Genomic DNA, 11866 nt, shown 5'->3' on the forward strand with positions numbered 1-11866 from the left:
GCGGGGCTGCTGGGATTAGAACCGGCGCCCATATGGGATCCCAGGTGTGCAAGGCGAGGACCTTAACCACTGTGCCACCGCACCGGGCCCTGAATAACAAAATCTTTAAAAAAAAAATTTAGCAGGGACCCCAAAGTGAGCTACAATGATGCCTGTTACACTGGCATTCCGTATGAGACACGTTTCAAATCTCTGTTGTTGTTCCATTTTTGATCCAACTTCCAGCTTATGCACTTGGAAAAGCAGTGAAAGACACCCAAGTCCTTGGACTTCTGCCAACCACACGGGAAACACAAAAACCAAGTGTCCGACTCCCAGCTCCAGCCGTGACAGCCATCTGGGAATGAACCAGTGAATGGAAGATTTTACTGTGTGTAACCCTGCCTTTCAAAATAAATGAATCTTCTTTCAAAACTTAGACAAATTCAGAGGTAGAAGAACTCAGAGGCCTGCCACATGTACCCTGCAGATCTTGCGCGTGCCAGGGTTCAGGGTTCAGCCTTTGCATTGCAGGAATGTTTCTGGGTGTGCCATTCCTGGGCTGTGGGCAGAGCAATTGAGAGCCCGGGCCGCCACACCTTCCGTGAGCTCCCACAGGAGGTTTAAGTGACTGTTTTGTGTTTGCTTTGCTAATAAACCTCTGTGTGTGTCCACACTGGAGCTGAGGCTCACCTTTGTGGGAACCTGACGGTTTGGTAACCACCATTGCCTATCAGGATGGTCCTAGGAGTTGTGTAGGATCTGGCAGATTAGAGCCACACACAGCAACAGGGGACAGATTATTTCATATTGCACAGTTTGGGAAAATTCATGTGGTTATCTTACCAGACTTTGATTTAGGCATTCTCTGAAGCTTGTCGGCTTTCTTTGATATGTCTGGTTAAGATTCATTGCAAGATTCCTTTGGTTATCTGGAGCTATATTTTCCCCCCAAAGTTTTGAAAAATACTTACTAATGATCTCAGAAAACTCATCCACATAGGGGAAAAAATCTAAAAACCTGGCACATTTTGCGATCACGTCCAACATTTCATTCTTTGCCTGTTCATGTAGGGCACACGAGTCGAAGCATTTTTATTGTCAAGCTTACAAGCTCCCCAAAAGTCTTGTGAACAAGATTCAGAGGGCAGGCAACTGGTGTAGTGCTGTAGATGTGGGTTAAAACACCTCGGCTTAATACACAACTCCTGCTCCTGGCGCCAGCCGCCTGCCTGTGCAGACCCCGGGAGGCTTCGTGGGGGCTCAGTAGTTGGGTTGTGCCATCCACGTGGAAGACTTGAGTTGTTTTGCTCATGAAGCCACACCCTGGTTCATGGGGGGCGTTTGGAGAGCGCAGCAGCAGATGGCAAAGAATTCTCTCGCGCACATCACATTCCACCCCTCCTTTCAAATAAACTGCAAAACCCAAAACCCAGTTGAGTTTGTACACTTGGGTGGAGAAAGTCACATCTTTATTCTCTCTGACTTCTTACTGATTGGAACACGGCCCTTGCCTTAATGGACATAGCACATCCCAGCAACATCAGCAGCACCTGTGGTTGTGCTGCTCCTAGAAATCGCGGACGTTTGCATAGCACACTAGAATTATAGCATTTTCTCTTGAAATATCATTTGTGGTTGCTCCTATATCAAACGTGTGCAAGTTGTTGCATCTACCACTATATTTTTATGATAAGATCTCTAAAATGTTTGATCACGATAGTTCAATGAACTTGGCTCCCTTTGTGACTGTGTAATTTTATCTTACACATTTAAAAATATGCTGAGAAGGGCCACGAGCTGCTCCAGTCTGTCTAAGGGTTTCAGCCCCGAGCCTGCCAGGCTCTGAAATGGACCACTGAGGCGTATTTGCAAAGCGTGGCAGGGCTGGCATCCCCTTTTGAGTGCCAGGCAGACTGACAATCATCCTGAATCCAAAAGAGCTGCAGGAAGGGAGGGCGGCAGAGCGCAGGGTGGCAGAAAGCAACATCAGCTTGCAAAGCCGGATCAGAGGCAGGACATCTGTCTCGGAGCCTCTGTCACTGCCCTCACGGTGACAACTCCGTCTCCCCACCCGGGCCTCTTAGTAGTTCCTTGTAATGCTGATGTCCTCGCCTATGAAAACAAAAATCTTCAATTCCTCACTTGGGGGATTGAGTCTCCATATTTTCAGAGGCACCAAAACAAAAGTCAATTTATTGCACATTCACTGCATAGTTTCGGAGGGAGTTCAGCCTTGGCGCTCCACACAGAAATGCAGGATGAACTAGCCGCTCCTGCGTGTCTGCCTGCAACACCCAGCTGGAAGCTGGGCCAAGCTCTAGAGCAGCACAGGCCGCTTCAGTTTTTAAAAGAGGAGAGGAAAGTAGTGATTTCTATTCACGTTATCAAGAACACTTTCACAATGCTTGCCTCCTGGTACTCTTTGATGAACTTTTTCTTTTTAACCGTGGTAGGAATATTTAACACAAGCGGCATTTTAAAAACAGATTTGTTTATTGGAGCATAGTGACTCAATGGCTAAATCCTCACCTTGCAAGCACCAGGATCCCATAAGGGTGTCAATTTGTGTCCCAGCTGTGCCACTTCCCTTGCTGCTCTCTGCTTATAGCCTTCACTGCAGTCAAGGATGGCCGGAGGCCTTGGGACCCTGCACCCGCGTGGGAGACCCAGAAGAAGCTCCTGGCTCCCGGCTTCAGATCAACTCAGCTCAGGCCATTGCAGCTGCTTGACAAGTGAATCAGAGGATGGAAGATCTTCCTCTCTGTATATCTGACATCCCCAAAAAAACAAATAGAGTTTTAATTGCTGTCTAATGCAGATTTTTTTGTTCTAAATGTTTATTTATTTGTTATTAGAAAGGCAGAATCACAAAGAGAAGGAGAGACAAGGAAAAGATCTTTCATCTGCAGATTCACTCCCCAAGTGGCCACAATGGCCAGAGCTGAGCTGATCCAAAGCCAGGAGCCTCTTCCAGGTCTCCCACGTGAGTGCAAGATCCCAAGGCTTTGGGCCGTCCTCGACTGCTTTCCCAGGCCACAGGCAGGGAGCTGGATGGGAAGCGGGGCTGCTGGGATAGAACCGGCGCCCATATGGGATCCCTGTGCCTGCAAGGTGAGGATTTAGCCATTGAGCCATTGCACCTGGCCAAGAAATCCTAGCTTTGGGTGCAATGTGACACAGCAGATCTCTAGAATTTATTAATCTTACTCACTGAAACTTTAGACTTCAACTCACCTTTTTCTCTCCCCACTACATCTGTTAGCTACCATTCTATTCTCTGCGCCGTCGTTTGGGGCCATGTTTATCCTTCTGTGACTGGCACGTCCCTTGAACAGAACGTCACCAAGGCTCACTCATGGCAGGATTTCCTTCTTTAGGAAGGCTGGAGAGATTCGCACTGTGTGCATAAAGCCACTTTACACATTCTGTCACTTGTGGACACGAAAAGTCGTTTGCCGATCTTGGCTATGAGAAGCAGTGTTGCAATAAATGAGACCCTTGTTGCATGTTAGCATGAAAACAAAAGAGAGACGGCTGGGTCTCTTAGGAGTTTCTGTGCTGTGTCCCATCGTGTCTGCACCAGTTTACAATCTCAACAACTGTGCCAAAAGAATCCCCTACGTTCTAGCCAGCAGGTGCCCTTAGTTTTTATTAAACAACCATGCGTCAGGTGCGAGCCAGCACCTCCCTGTGGTTTCTAGCTGCATTTCCCTCGGGGTTTGTGATCTGGAACATTTTTTCCTACATCTGTCGGCCATTTGTATGTCTTCTTTGGACAAATGTGTTTCCAAGTTCTTCGCCCATTCTTAAATTGACTTATTTGTTTATTCTTTTGCTGTTGTGACATAGATGTCTCTCATATATTTCATTGTGTCTGTAGATTATTTTGGGTCATACGATACTTAAATATTAAGTCTTAGAATCCATGAAGGTGAGATGCCTATCTATATATTTGCGTCTTTTTAAAATTTCTTCCACAATGCTTTGTACTGGTCACTGTACCAGTCTTTTTACCCCTCTAGGTTTTTTTTTCCCTAAGGAAAGCAGAAAGCTGGATCAGGAGTGGAGCAACTGGGACTTGAATCAGCGCACCTATGGGATGCTGGCTCTTTGTACGTGTGTGACTGGCTGTAACAATCCACTGGAAGCTGGCAGAGGTTTAACGTGCTATGCCACAATTCAGCCCCTTGAAAATGATTTTTTTTTTAAAGATTTATTTTTATTATTTTTTTTATTGGAAAGGCAGATATACAGAGAGGAGAGACAGAGAGGAAGATCTTCCGTCTGATGATTCACTCCCCAAGTGAGTGCAACGGGTCGATACTATGCCGATCCGAAGCCAGGAGCCTCTTCCGGGTCTCCCACGCGGGTGCAGGGTCCCAGAGCTTTGGGCTGTCCTCGACTGCTTTCCCAGGCCACAGGCAGGGAGCTGGAAGGGAAGCGGGGCTGCCGGGATTAGAACCGGCGCCCATATGGGATCCCGGGCGTGCAAGGCGAGGACCTTTAACCACTTGCGCCACCGCGCCGGGCCCTGAAAATGATTTTTGTTGTAGCTTTTCAGGTACGAACCATCTTGCATTGAGGCAGTGTCCTCGGTTCCTGCTTGCTGAGAGATTTGACCACAAAAGGCATCGAATTTTGTCAAATGTGTTTGCTCCATCTGTTGGTAATTTTTAAAAAAAAGATTCGTTTATTTTTATTGCAAAATCAGATATACAAAGAGGAGGAGAGACAGAAAGATCTTCCCTCCGACGATTCACTCCCCAAGTGAGTGCAATGCTGGTACTGCACTGATCCGGAACCAAGAGCCAGGAACTTCCTCCAGGTCTTCCATGCGGGTACAGGGTCCCAAGGCTTTGGGCCGTCCTCGACTGCTTTCCCAGGCCACAAGCAGGGAGCTGGAGGGATCACAGGGCCGCTGGAATTAGAACCGGCGTCCATATGGGATCCCGGTGCATTCAAGGTGAGGACTTTAGTTGCTAGGCCACTGCGCCAGGCCCCTGTTGATGTTGACCAATCCCTTTTTTGTAGTGTTCATTCCTGACTGTGGTATCAGGACCATGCTAGTCTCATAAAATGAGTTGGAAAGTGTTTCATCCTCTGGAAGCTTTGGGAAAAGTTTGAGAAAGATTAGTGTTCGTTTTTAAAACATGTGTTGGAATTGGCCCGTGAAGCCAGCTGGTCTTGAGGTTTCCTTGGTTGGAGATTCTTGCTTGTTGACTCAACCGCCTCACTGATCCGATGTCTGTTCAGGCTTGCTCTTTCTTCATGGTCCAATCCTGGTAAAAAGCACTTTTGTAGGAATTTTTTGCATTTTCTCTAGATTATCTAATTTGTTGGATATGCTTATTCATAGCAGTCTTTCATGATTCTTATATGATATGTTATCTGGCATAATGCCTTCTTTTTTATTCCTGATTTTATTTATTTGAATTTTCTCCCTTTTTTCTGACTTAGTCCAGCTAAAGGTTTAAGAATTTTTTTTTCTTTTGAGATGAACAAATCCCAGCTCTGTTAAATTTCTATGAGGTGTGAGCATTCCAGGTGGCATTGTAACTGCCTTACCAAACACCCAGCCAAATCCTCCCCCAAATCAAATAGATGGGCACACTCTATAATAGTATCAAGGGCCCAGCACAATGGCCTAGTGGCTGGATCCTAGCCTTGCATCCACTGGGATCCTATATGGGCACCGGTGCTAATCCTGACAGCCTTGCTTCCCATTCAGCTCCCTGCTTGTGTCCTGGGAAAGCAGTAGAGGGTGGGCTTGGAGCCCTGCACCTACGTGGGAGACTCGCAAGAAGCTTCTGGCTCCAGGCTTCGGATCAGCTCAGTTTCGACTATTGTGGCTGCTTGGGGAGTGAACCAGCAGATGGAGGAATTTTCTCTGTGTCTCCTTCTCTGTAAATTTGCTTTTCCAATTAAAAAAAGATAATAAATATTTAAAATAGCACCACAAAGCTAGGTATCATGTTCTCTAAAAACCCAGTGTACTCCCACCAGTTGTCAAAGGCAGTGAGGCCACACAACGGGAGAAAAAGGCAGACAAGCCCAGGGTTGCACAAAGTGCAATTTACTGGGAAGGTTTTCAGGGGGAAGCACGGCCTCTGGTGGCTTTAAGAGGATCATGTGACAGGGTGTCTGTTAAGACAGATGAGGGCGGCCCTCGATGCGTCTAAATGGATGTGGAAGTTCTCAAGGAACGCCAGCATTCCGGACACTAGTAAGGGGCATTCCAGGGTCCAGCCTGGCAAGACGTGCCTGACAGGTCATCCTGATCACTTTGTTCACCCCATCACAGTGCTTGGAATGACTGCCAGGGCCACCCAAAGGACAAGATGGCGGCTCCATCCACAATGAGTGCAGTCCCGTCGCTGCCGTAATCCAAGGACCACGCACCCTGCCTAAGGCTCTGCTGTCCTGTACATGACTGATGCTGCGTTCCCACAAGCATGAACACCTTGCACGACAACGCGCACGGGCCGTGTCACCCCCGGGCTCCATGGTCACCATGTGAATCCCCACTGACCGTACAGTCACACGCTCAACTCCCGTTCTGCGGCACGTGACTGTATTTATTCATCACCTGTAATAAATGTGATGTATCTAGCCTTTCTTTCATCCATCCATAAACTGTAGTGTGAACGTTTCAAAGCAGCAGGCCTCCATACACACTGCCCTAGACACCTGAGTGTGTGTATTGTTAAGTAGATGTCAATATTCACATGGAGATGTGTTTTAAGGTGAAGGTCGAATACTGTGACATATGGCGGTAAAAATGTTTTCTCGGAGGGAGACCACCAGACGGGGGTGGCTCTGACACTCCAGGTTCCTCTGACAGCCAATGAAGCCGAATGGAAACAGTCACATCAAGCCAGACAGTCAACCAACAACTGCCAACCTGTCTTGTCAGTTATGCTTCCTTTGTGTGGCTTCCCTGGACACTCAGTCAAGTTCCCCCTTGTGATCTGGTCCTGCCTGATTAGGGCAATGTTCAAGTAAATGCTCTGAAACCTCAATGACTGATGTGGGCTAACATCAGTGGGCCTGGGGGTGACACGGCCCGTGCGCGTTGTTGTGCAAGGTGTTCATGCTTGTGGGAACGCAGCATCAGTCATGTGGGTGGGCCTTTGGTGCAGCCGTTAATGTGCCCTTGGTGGTATTAGTACCCAATGGAGGGCACCTGTTTCTGATCCCCGGCTCTGCTTCTGATCCAAGTTTCCTGCTGGTGTGCACCTCAGTAGACCATAAGGGATGCCTCAAATCCTTGGCTTCCTGCCATTCACATGGGAGACCCACACTGAGTCCGAGACTCCTGTGGTCTGCCTGGCCAGCACCAGCTACTGTGTGCCTTCTGTTAGCGGACCAATCAATAGGAGCTCTCTCTCTTTCTCCCTCGGCTTTTCAAATCAATACAAAAGATGAGCGAACGTTGTCAAGAGCAGTATCGTGGTGCAGCGTTTAAACTGTTGCTTGCAATACAGGTATCCCATTTGAAGGACCGTTTCAAGTTCTGGCTGTTCCACTTCTGGCCTTGTTCCCTGGTAATGTACCCAGCAAGGCCTTGGATGATGACCCATGTCCTTGGACCCCTGCCGCCGCTGTGGATGGTTGCAGAGTTCCCGGGCCCTGGCTGTTGTGGTCATTTGGGGAGTAAATCAGTAGACAGAAGACACCCCACCCTTTCTCTTTGGGTATTTCCCTCTCCCTCCCTAACTCCCCACCTTCCAAGTAGTTAATAACTCTTAAAAAGGAAAAATGTGTATACATTTCATTTTTGACAGTGAGCTGTACACTTTTAAAAAAAGTTTTTGTTTGTTTAATTTGAACAGTGAAGGTACAGAGAGAAGGACAGACAGGGACAGCTTACAGGATGGGAAATGAAGCAATTGAGATTCAGACCCATTGCCTGCACAAGATGATGGTGCTACGTGTAGGCAGAGACTCAACCTGCTATGCCATGGCACTGTCCCCAAACGTGTGCACTTTTAAAAAATGTTATTGAAATATGTACATGTGGTAAAAATCACTCTTTTTAAGGCATCCTTGTACAGTTGGATGAGTTTTGACAAACGTAGTTAGGAGCCATAATCAAGACACTAAACGTTTCCTATCTACTGCTTTGTAGTAAATGCCTTCCACAGCCTCCAGTCCCTGGCAACCCGTGGCTTTGCCGCTCTGCCATGGTTTGTTTGCTCTCCTGAAGTCAGGAGTCTAGTCCCCACATGTTAATACTGTTAACAGGATGAGAAGTCAGTCCAACATACTGTTTTGAGTTGGGGCTCATGGAAGGTCGTTCCATCACTGGGGGTGAGCCCTTGGAAGGAAGCTGTCGTGGAAGCCTGGGTTTGGGCCCAAGCACTCTTCCTTGTTGATTACTTGTCACGTGTCCCTCCACGTGGGCTCTGCTGACGTTCACCCCCTCATCAGATGCCAGCCCCACGGACAGTCCAGTTGTGGATTTGAACCTCTGAAATGATGAGATAAATAAAATTGTGCTTAAAGTTGACAGCTTTGGATATTTCCTTATAGTAAGAAAAAGTTGACTAATTTGACAGTGCTTCAAATAATTAATGGACCCAGGCATTTGAACCCACATGGGAGACCTGGAAGAAGCTTCTGGCTCCTGGCTTCCAACTGGTGCAACTCCGGCTGTTGCTGTCACTTGGGAGCGAATCAGCAGACGGGAGATCAGCTGCTGTCTTCCAGGGTGCTCATTAAAGGTTATCTGAGACTCATGATGTAGCCAACTGCCTGAATTGCCTTGTACCTGGGTAAATGTTACACTGCCGGAAGAAAAGCAGCCAATGGCTAGGGAACATTCTGGGTCTGGTTAACGACAAAGCTGTGTTAACTCTACCAATGTGCCAGCAGATTATTTTTCTTAAAGATATACAGGGATAGGCGGACACTGTAGCCTAGTGGATAAAGTCCTCACCTTGCATGTGTCAGGATCCCATATGGGTGCTGGTTTGTATCCTGGCTTTTCCACTTCCCATCCAGCTCCCTGCCTGTGGCCTGGGAAAGCAGTCAAGGACGGCCCAAAGCCTTGGGACTCTGCACCCGCGTGGGAGACCTGGAGGGGGCTCCTGGCTCCAGATTGGTTCAGCTCCAGCTGTTGCAACCACTTGGGGAATGAACCAGTGGATGGAAGATCTTTGTCTCTCCTGCATTCCAATACATAAATAAGTCTTCAAAAACAAAGCAGATATGTAGGGAAGCTAGGAAATGCCGGACCAGCCCGGGGTGGCGGTGGAAGGCTGCAGATTACCTGAGGAAAGGGGCCTGGGAAAATGTTGAAGTGGGAGTGGCTGAAGGCCTGTTTGACAGGAGAGAATGACTGCTGGGGGCTTCCATGGACCAGGCCATACACTGACAGGTAAGCGAGGGAACTGACGTGGAGTGCTTTCGATGGGAGAAACTGAAAAACGTGTCTACATCAAGCCAAAGCACATACCCACATGGAAGACCTGGGCTGGGCTAAGTAGCATCTCTCACCATCCGCTAGTACCGACGAAGGCTGGGGCTGGGGGACATGATGTCTAGGCTAGGCAGCAGTACCTGCCTGTGAGTGTCAGAGAATGGGATGGGCCACAGCACCCGCAGGAACACAAAAGAATTTGATCTAGGGGCAGATTCAGAAGGGGAGTTGTGGGCTTGCTTCTGTGTGACTGCAGTGTCGGGCCCTCCCCACATACTAGTTTGTGCAAGAGCTGAGGGTGGTGACTGGTGGAGCCAGACTGGGTCCTGAAACTCACCTGATACTCATAGGAGCTTGAGCTGAGAGAAGGCTAGGCTGGGCCAGGCTGGGCCAGGCTGTAGCACCCTCCAGCCAGCATAGGCGAAGGCCAAGACTGAGGGCAGACCATGCCAAGCAGTGTTGTACTATCCACAGCACATGTGAGATCCAGGGCTGGGAACAGGCCTAATATATGAACTTGGGGAACTCCCTGCTCATTACAACTCCTGCTGTGGAATACAATAACTAGTGTGTTGAGGGTAGGCCAGGTCAGGAAAGGCTGTAGCATTCTTCAGCATTTGCGTAGGCCAAATCTGGGGGCAGGCCAGGCTGGATCAGGCCACAGCATCAGCTGACACACATGACAGCCAGGGTAGGGTGTGGACTGAGACTGGCTAGCCTAGACTGCAACACCTACCAGCTGGAGCTGAGACTATGGATGGGCCATGCCAGTCTGGCTTGAAGCAACTGCCAACACACACAAGACCAAGGAGCTGGGATTAGGCCTGATCAAGAAACTTCGGAGAGTCCTCTGCTAGGTTGTAACTTCCACCAGTGATTATGAGAGCCATGGTGGGGTTCAAGCAGGCTGGATAAGGCTGTAGCACCTTTGGCATGCATGTGGACTGGGTCTGGGGGTAGGCCAGACTAGGCCAGGCTTCAGCACCTGATGGCAATCTTAAGAGACAAAATAGATGTGGGACAGACTTGGCTAGGCCATGGCACCTGCCAGACCACATGGGAACTGGGTCTGGGAGTGGGCCAGGCCAGGCTGGGCTGCAGCACCCACAAGAAAGACCCAGAATGGAGGCTGGCCAATTGGACTAGGCCACAGTATCTGCTAGTAAGTGCTAAGACTTGATATCTGCCCTGTCAGGCTAGGGTGTGCTGTCCACTGGCACATGAGATCCAGGTGCAACAACGGGTCTGGTAAGGGAACTTGGAGAACTCCCCCACTAGGCCACAGATCCCACTGGTAAGTGTGATAGCCAGGGCAGGGGACAGGCCAGGCTGGGTTGCAGCCCCATTGGCATATGTGTGGGCCAGGACTGGGAGCAGGCTGAGCTGGCCCAGTCCCCAGAAAACATTGCATGAGTAAGATCCAGGACAGGGTGCAGGTCAGGTCTGGTTGGAAATAACACCCTCTAGTTCACATGAGGGCCAGGGCTGGGAGTAGGCCAGGCTGGGCTAGGCTGCTACATCCATTGATGAGAGCTGGGACTGGGGGCAGGCTGAGCCAAGCCAGGCTGTATCACCTGTTAGTGAGTACCAAGACTGGAGGCGGGCCATCTCAGACTGAGCCGCAGCACCAGATGGAGTGGGCAAGACCTGGGTGGGTTGGGAGTGGTCCTGGTGGGAGAACTTCAGGGACTCTCCTTTTGGGCCACTGCTTCTACTGGTGAGCCTGAGAGCTGAGATGGGTGTGGGTTGGTCCAGATAATAGGCCACAGCACCTGTCAGTTCTCTTGAGATGGGGCTGGGGTGGAACTGACTAGGCGACTGCATCCACCAGGCACTCTGGTATGGGGTTCAGGGATTCCAAGTGGCAGTTTCATCGGCTGCTCCACAGTGCCTGTCTCACACGGCAGTGTTTTAGTATCTGCCTCTCTGAGAAGGTTCACCTGTTGACTCTGGCCTTGGTGATGGCTGTCGCTCATCTCCCGTCGGTCCTGGCTCATCTCCCTGCGTCTTCTCTTCTCACACACTGTCCTATTACGGAGGAAGTCCGCAGAGTCTGTGTGTTACTGAGGGACACCTAGCGAGGAGTGTTCACATCAAAGTACAGAAAGCACTTTTTAAAAAAAAAATTTGAAAGGCAGATTTCGCAGAGTAGGAGAGACACAGAGAGAGGAGAAAAAGAGAGAGATTTCATTCACTGGTCCATTCCCCAAGTGGTCAAAGTTGAGTTGATTGGAAGTCAGGAGCCAGGAGCTTCTTCAAGTCTCCCACATGAGTGCAGGGTCCCAAGGCTGTGAGCCGTCCTCCACTGCTATCCCAGTCCATAAGCAGGGAGCCAGATCAGAAGTGGAGTAGCTGAAACTAGAACTGATGTCCATATGGGTGCCATGCCAAAAACAGGCCTAGCCTACTGTACTGTGGGACTAGCCCCTTGAAGTATTTTCCAGATGTGATGGACTGAAATGC

This window comes from Ochotona curzoniae, unplaced genomic scaffold, assembly GCF_017591425.1.
Source record: "Ochotona curzoniae isolate NIBS_2020 unplaced genomic scaffold, NIBS_Ocur_1.0 contig_4838, whole genome shotgun sequence".
NCBI classification, from domain to species: Eukaryota; Metazoa; Chordata; class Mammalia; order Lagomorpha; family Ochotonidae; genus Ochotona; species Ochotona curzoniae.